Source organism: Cucurbita pepo, chromosome 6 (assembly GCF_057944985.1).
Source record: "Cucurbita pepo subsp. pepo isolate OVF chromosome 6, ASM5794498v1, whole genome shotgun sequence".
Classification (NCBI taxonomy): domain Eukaryota; kingdom Viridiplantae; phylum Streptophyta; class Magnoliopsida; order Cucurbitales; family Cucurbitaceae; genus Cucurbita; species Cucurbita pepo.
In genome coordinates this window covers 10,395,913-10,403,830 of record NC_141803.1, presented here as the reverse complement: position 1 = coordinate 10,403,830, position 7,918 = coordinate 10,395,913, and positions in this window count along the sequence as shown.

Below are 7,918 nucleotides of genomic sequence, written 5' to 3'. Positions count from 1 at the left end.
ATAAGCAAAATGAAATTCTTTTGTCCAATTTATAAGGAACTTTCGACATTTTTAATTCATTATCTAGAATGAATTTTAGTATGCTCAAGAAAGGAAAATGATACATTACTAAAATAACCTTTAAAATATGGATAATTATGAAAGTGCCCTTCATTCCAAAATAAGAACATCCACAATGACCTTCTACACACAATCTATTGAATCTAAAACCAGTATTGGATCCCTCCAAAAATGGACAAAGTCTATAATGTTCACAGATCACCCCAAGTCAGAATTCAAATTGGAAGTTAATAGCTCTCTGATCGAAGAGTATGTTTCTTATGGATTATCTAGAAAATTAATTAAATCACGACAATGATGGAGGTTTCAGCATCGGTGTAAGTTTTCCCTATGAAATCTGAAATTGAGGCAACAGTATGGAACAAGAATCAAGTTGAATCGATCTCTCAATCACAAGCAATAAGCGTTTAGATTTTGGGTCTCCTACTCTCAGATTTCTTCCAAATTCGAGAGAAATTCTCCCTTATTCCCCTTTAAACTTGTTCCTACATCTTCTATACAAGATTACAAACAAGATTTATGAAGGAATCGAGGATTGAAAATGCCTAAAAACCATCCCCCCAATCCGATCCGCCATTGAAGAACTTCAAAGTAAGCTTGAAAATTAAATCGTGCCTACACAAAAGTTCGTCAACTAAGACAAATTCTAACAAGTTTCTGCACCTCCAAGAAGTATTTTCATAGAATATCGTGAAGAAAATAACCTCAACAACGTGTCCAATGGAAGGAAATCCGTTTCTAGTAGAATTTGGGGGCAAGTGTTAGAATTTCTTTCTACCATCCCTTTTCTTTCAATTTAAAAATTTCTTTAGATTAAGAGGATCAATTTGAGTAACTTTGAAGTAGGAATCGAGAGTTAAAATGATAAGATAAGGAATCAATACAAGGGGAATAAGATTCGGATTACCTTGTTGATCGAATATTTCAAGACAAGAACACTTGTTTGAGATTCGAATTACTCCACAAGCAAGATCGATCATGTCTAGCTTGAATGATTCTTGTTGATCAAATATCTCAAGACAAGAACACTTGATTGAGATTCGAATCACTCCACAAGCAAGATTGATCATGTCGAGCTTGAATGATTCTACATGCAACCTATACTACATAGAATTGCAAAGAAACTTAGCCATTGGCTAAAGAAAAGCACAAATGCTTCTTTTTATATTTTCCAAGTCTACCTTACAAATACAACATACATAGCTTTATATAGCCTCAAAATGAAACTATTAAAGGCATTCCAAAAGTTGTAACATTCATAATGAGCCATTATGTAAATGTAACCTAAAGTAAATAAATGTCTTAAAATACAATAACTCTAAATTACTCTAAATTGTAACCCACCCAAAATTTGCAACAATCAAACTACATTTCTTCTTCAATGTAGCATGAATTGAAACATCTTTTGATAATTTTGACAACCTTTTCTTCACATTTCATTGAAGTATATTTTGACAACCTTTAAAATTCGCCAAAACCTTGACCTTGTAAGTCTTCTAAGGGTTTTCAGATAAAAGGTTTGTCTTTTCCAGAGTTCGTCTCGACATTTTGGCCGGAGTTCATTGATACATGGGCTTGTTAGTGAAATGAATCCAACCACCGATTATTTTCATGTACCCGAATGAGCAATTACAAGAAGCAAGACAAAGAGTATTCAATAGGCCTTTATATTACATCTTCAAAGGCTTGTCAATGTACAACAAATACAAAGATTTTTTAGTACAAATATATTTATTTGCGAAAGTTTGTAAGTATCCTAGTAGTACCTCTAGCTTTGCAAATCCAGCATGGTTGGCGCTTACCAGCTACAGCCAGAGCCAACAGTTCATTTTTTCCGGAGTCTATCTTGATGTTTGGACCAAAGTTCTTCCAAACTCTTACAAACTAGAGCTTCAGAGAGCTAAAAACCCAAAGTTCGTCCATCCCTCACATTGTCTCGACGTTTGGTCCAAAATTCAAACAAAATATGATCTGTTAGGCTTGGAATCCTAAATTTTTTGGTTTAAAGATCCCGTTTCGTCTGGACTTCGACTTGTTAGAGCTTTGGAGAGTTTAAAACTCAAAGTTCGTCCTTTCGAATGTGAGTTAATAAGCTTGACTTAGTAAAAGAAATTATTAACGTGTAGCAATTTTAGGATAATTATTGAGTAGTTTTTTATTTAAACAAGTTTAGATTTGTTATTAAGCCGTATTAACAACTTGAGGAGGAAGTTGAGGAGATCAAATGTACAATCTACACGGTAAATACTTATGAGATTTATGTTATTTGTACCCAAGGTTTGGTACAAAAATAAAAAAAAATAATAGAAGTATTAACAAAGCATAAGTACTTAAGGTTCCTATGTTCAAAAGCTCTCTCCCCTCAAGTACCCTCAAGTTGTTCTTCCGCTTCAAGTTCCCTCAAAATGTTCTTCCGCTTCAGTTATTTGTTTCGACATATTTCAATCGTGGGCAATTGAGGATTCTATTGACATGGCTAAGTTAGGGCATGGCTCTAATACCATGTTAGATGAACACGACTCTCCACAATGGTATGATATTATCCACTTTGAGAATAAGCTCTCATGGCTCTGCTTTGTTATTCCCCAAAAGGCCTCGTACCAAATAGTATTTTTTTATTATAAACCCATGATAATTCCCTAAATTAGCTGGGACTTTCCTCCAACACTACCAACTCAAACAACTTAATGTATCTTTTAAACCTCTAAAAAAGTACCATCCATCCATTTAATACTTTATCAATTTTTTTAATACATAAAAAAATGAATGGTCCAACTTTAAAGTTTATATAAAAGGAGCTAATAAAATACAAAATTAGTTGTTACAAAAGCTAACGGCTGAGAGTGTTGAGAAAATTAAGAAAGTTTAGTTGGTCACCTTACCTTTTACACCTTGTTAGGGAAGATATTCTCGGATAACTAAAATTGACAGCACACTTTCAACTAATTGTGGTTAAAACATAACTAGCTACGACCTTAGTTCGACTATATGCATGTATATATATATAAGAGATAGAATCCAAATACTTTGTAGAAAAGGGTGAGAGATCTTCAAGAAGAACATGAAATCTCTAAGCATATTCTGTTTCATCGTGTTGGTTGCTTTGACATCAAACAATATGATGAGATTTTCTTTTGCAGAATCTAAGCAACAATTGCCGTTCACCAAATGGAAAGTGACTATTTTAAATGAGATGACTACTTCAACTCTAATTGTTCATTGCAAGTCAAAAGATGACGATTTGGGCGAGCACATACTCCGCACCGGAGATAATTACAACTGGAGTTTTAAAGAAAATTTTTGGATTTCTACGTTGTTTTGGTGCAATTTTAGCAGCAAACATGGACAAGTTAGTGGAAATGTTTTTTGGCCCGAAAGAGGGAGTTGGTTTAATGATCAATGTATTCATCATAACTGCACTTGGGCAATTAGAGACCAAGGTATTTACTTGTATTTTGGATCTCGCAAGGGCTTCCGGTTAATGTATTATTGGAAATAATGAACTCCGACTTTCATTCAATTTCAATAAATAATTTTATGAATAAAAATGCTCGTTATCTTTTCGGAGGTTAAAGTTTCAATTCTAATGAAATTTGCTTTTCAAAATTTTAAAACATCAATAATGTCTTCAAACTAATTAGTTCGGATAGGATAACCGTGACGTCGAGGTACCATCACGAATGCGTCGACAGAAACTTTTTGGTAATGCTATGTATATGACAGCGGTAAAAGACACACATGCCAATGTCTCCAACATGGCACCAATAGACATGAACAAATCTACGCAAATGGGTCCAAGTTTAGACAAACATTGGCACGAACTTCAAGAAGAAATCTAAGAAGAGCAAACTTTGGTTTGTGATCTTTTAAACCTCTAATGAGTCGAAGTTTTGTCCAAATGCTGAGATGGACTCCATAAAGGAGAAACTTTGGTATCTAACTCTTCAAAGCTCAAAAAGTGTTAGAAAGAACTAACTTGTACACATGAGTCGAGACAAGTTCTGGAATGGATGAACTTTGGGTTCCAAACTCACCAAAGCACTAACGGTTAAAATCCAAATGAAACGGGCTCTTTAAACCATGATGTTTAGGTTTCTAAGCCTAACGGATCTAAGTTTTGACAAACTTTGGACCAAACGTCAAGACAGTGTGATCAAAGGACAAATTTTGGATTTTCAACTCTTAGAAGCTCTAGTTTGGAAGAACTTTGGTCCAAACATCAAGAAAATATTGGCTCCCAGCACGATAGAGCACTAACAAGTTCATGTTTCGACGAATTTTGACACAAATGTCGAGGCAATCTCTCGAAAGGATGAACTTTTGGTTTTAAAACCCACCGAAGACTTATTAGGCCCAAGGTTTTGGCGAACTTTGAACGCAACATACTTCGAGTCTCTAAGTCTCCAAAATATCGACGGGTCCAAGTTTGGACGAACTTTGGCACAAACTTCGAAATGAACTCTAGGAAGGGCAAGCTTTGAGTTTGCAGTCCTCCAAACATCTAATGGGTCAAAGTTCGGTCCAAACGCTAAGAAAGACTCCAAAAAGAATAAACTTTGGGTTTTTAACTCACCAAAGCTCAAAAGGGTTAGAAAGGACGAAATTTGGACAAATCTCTGTCCGAAATCTAGAAAGGATTAACATGTACACAAGCGTCGAGACAAGCTCTGGAAAGGATTTACTTTTGGTTCCTACCTCTCTAAGATTCTAACAGGTCAAATTCTAGATGAAACGGACTCTTCAAGCCACGAAGTTCAGGTTTCTATGCCAAACGAATGGACGTTTGGACGAACTTTGGACTAAACGCTGAGATATTATGACGAAAGGACGAACTTTTAATTTCTAACAATCTGAAGCTCTGGTTTGGAAGAACTTTGGTCCAAACATCAAGACAAACTGGAGAAAAAATGAACTTTTGCTTCTCAGCACGATAGATCTCAAACAAGTCCATGTTTCGACGAACTTCGGCACAACTGTCAAGATGAACTCTAGAAAGGACAATCTAGCAATCTTTGGGTCTCTAGCCCTCCAAATCTTCTACAGGTTTTGAAAAAAATAATGTTTTGCACAATAGAGCTCTTACAAGTCTTTGTTTTGATGAACTTCAGCACAAATATCGAGACGAACTCTAAAAAGGATGAACTTCTTATTTCAAAACCATCCGAAGACATACTAGGCCCCAGGTTTTGGCGAACTCTAAAGGCAGCAAACTTTAGGTCTCTAGCCCTCCAAAGCTCTGACGGGTCCAAGTTTGGACGAACTTTGACATGAACTTCTAGACGAACTCTGGGAAGGGCGAACTTTTAATTTTGTAGCCCTCCTGAAAGGACAAACTTTGGGTTTCTAACTCTCCGAAGCTCGAAAAGGGTCTGAAATGATGAACTTTGGGTGAACTATTGTCCAAACTCTAAAACGGACTAACTTGTACACAAGCGTTGAGACAAGCTCTTGTAAGGACGAACTTTGGGTTCGTAATTCTTTAAAGCTCTAACGAGTCAAAATTCAAACAAAATGCTCTCTTCAAATAATGAAATTAAGGTTTCCAAGTATTAGAGCCACATCGCAAGGCCTGATTGTGAGAAGAAGAAACTTCAGTCTTTTTCTTTAAAGAGTGAGCTGAAAGCGATTCAAAATATGGCAGCTAAAATCAAGTTCATCAACCGGCAATTCCTAAGTTTGATTGCCATTTTTATCATTGGTTTATGCTTATGAAAAATTTTCTTCGTTCAAAGGAATATTGGTCTTTGGTGGAGACCGGAATCCCTGCCGCAGCAGAAGGAGTAGAGATTACCGAAGCACAACAAAAAACAATTGCAGACCAGAAGCTAAAAGTCTTGAAGGTCAAGAATTATTTGTTCCAAGCCATTGATCGAACTATTATGAAAACGATCCTTAATAGAGATACTGCAAAACAAATTTGGGACTCTATGAAACAGAAGTACCAGGGTTCCACCGTAGTCAAAAGAGCTCAACTCCAAGCTCTTAGGAAAGAGTTTGAAGTCCTACAAATGAAAGAAGGTGAGAGTGTTGATGCATATTTTGCTCGAGCTCTCACATTGCAAACAAGATGAAAATTAATGGCGAACACATGAAACAAGTTGTGATTATTGAAAAAATCTTGAGATCAATGACATCAAGATTTGACTGTGTTATATGTTCGATTGAAGAGTCTAATAATTTAGACACTTTAACAATTGATGAATTGCAAAGTAGCTTACTGGTACATGAGCAAAGACTGAATGGACGTGTAAGTGATGAACAAGCACTAAAGGTGACATATGATACCAGATTTGGTAGAAGAGGAGTTGATTGAGCTCGTGAAGTTTTTCGAGGAAGAGGTAGAGGAAGAGGAAGAGGTAGACATCCATTCAACAAAACTACCGTTGAATGTTATAAGTATCATCAGTTAGGACACTTTAGATATGAGTGTCCTCAATGGGAAAAAGAAGCAAATTATGCTGAGCTTTAGATATGAGTGTTTGACTGTGTGTTCTCCCTGCTTAGCATGTCTATCTACACAGAGTAAGGGTGTAAGAGTTAAGTTTGTTATACGATGACTTAGGTTAAGATGACAAAAATGACTAGGTACCTTAGGATTGTGAACAACGTGAAGAGAGTCTATACCCTATTACACCAAGACTAAAGAAAGACTCGAGGAGTTAGAATAGAGTAACTCGGAGTCAAAAGCTCGTGCTAAGCAACCTAGCTGCCCTAGGAATCCTATAAACCTCTTCAACTCCCAGACATGATCAAGACATATTTTAAAATCGTGAGTCGACGGTTGACTTTTTGACCCTTAATCTCAAATTAATTAATTAATTAATTAATTAATTGATGTTTTGATGATAAAATCTATACTTAATTATTAACAATTATCAGTATTTTGAATTGTCCGTAGTGTAAGGTTGGGAATAGCGATTTCAACGTCTTTTTCAATCACTCAAATTAGAGCTAAAACGAAGAAGTTTCAGTCGAAATAAGATATCCGACGTGATGATGTGGCGGCAAAATTGACATCATAGATCAATCAAAATATGACACTTATAACTTTGGAAGAGTAACCGGAGCTTTCAATTACTCACATTATCTTTATTAATTTTTTTTTATTATATTATTATATTTTAAAAAATAATAAAAATGAATTTGGAAGTTTTTTAATATTTACTTAAAAAAAATTAAAATAAAACATTAAAAAATCTGGTCTACCTTTTTTTTTTTCAAACAACAAATATAATATGAAAATACTTTAAATGATCTACCTTTTCATTCTTTTTTAATGGTCAGTTTTTTTTTTTTTTTTTTTTTTTATGGTTTATATTAAATTCTTATTTTTGCGGATTCTTCTCTATTTAAACTCATCCGTTCCCCATATTTTTCACAACACAACACACAACTTCCATAAGTTTTTAGGGATTTATACTAAACGAGTTAATGGGATGTGTATTTACTGTTGTACAAACTGTCCACACGTGCAAGTATGAACCTACCAATCGGTTCGCACACCTCCTAGGCCCTATCGTGGTCAGGCGAGCATTCTCTAGAGCTGTTGATGTCGGACACCTGCAAGGCATAGTGACCGTCGTAGCATTATGATTAACATGATGATCATTTTTCTGCCTCGTAGTGTACGTGTCTGTATCATCGTAAAATAGGGGTATTCTTGGATGCATGAACGCACAATGATGCATGAGATCCCAACATTTTTATTCATTATCATGTAAGACAACCCCTTCAATTTTTCCTTTGTATCATAATCTTTATCATAGTTTCCTTACATAAATTGCGGTTGTGCATTATGTCCACACACTTTTGTCGTATATCATTCATATTATGCATCGTGTCATACCATGTCATATCA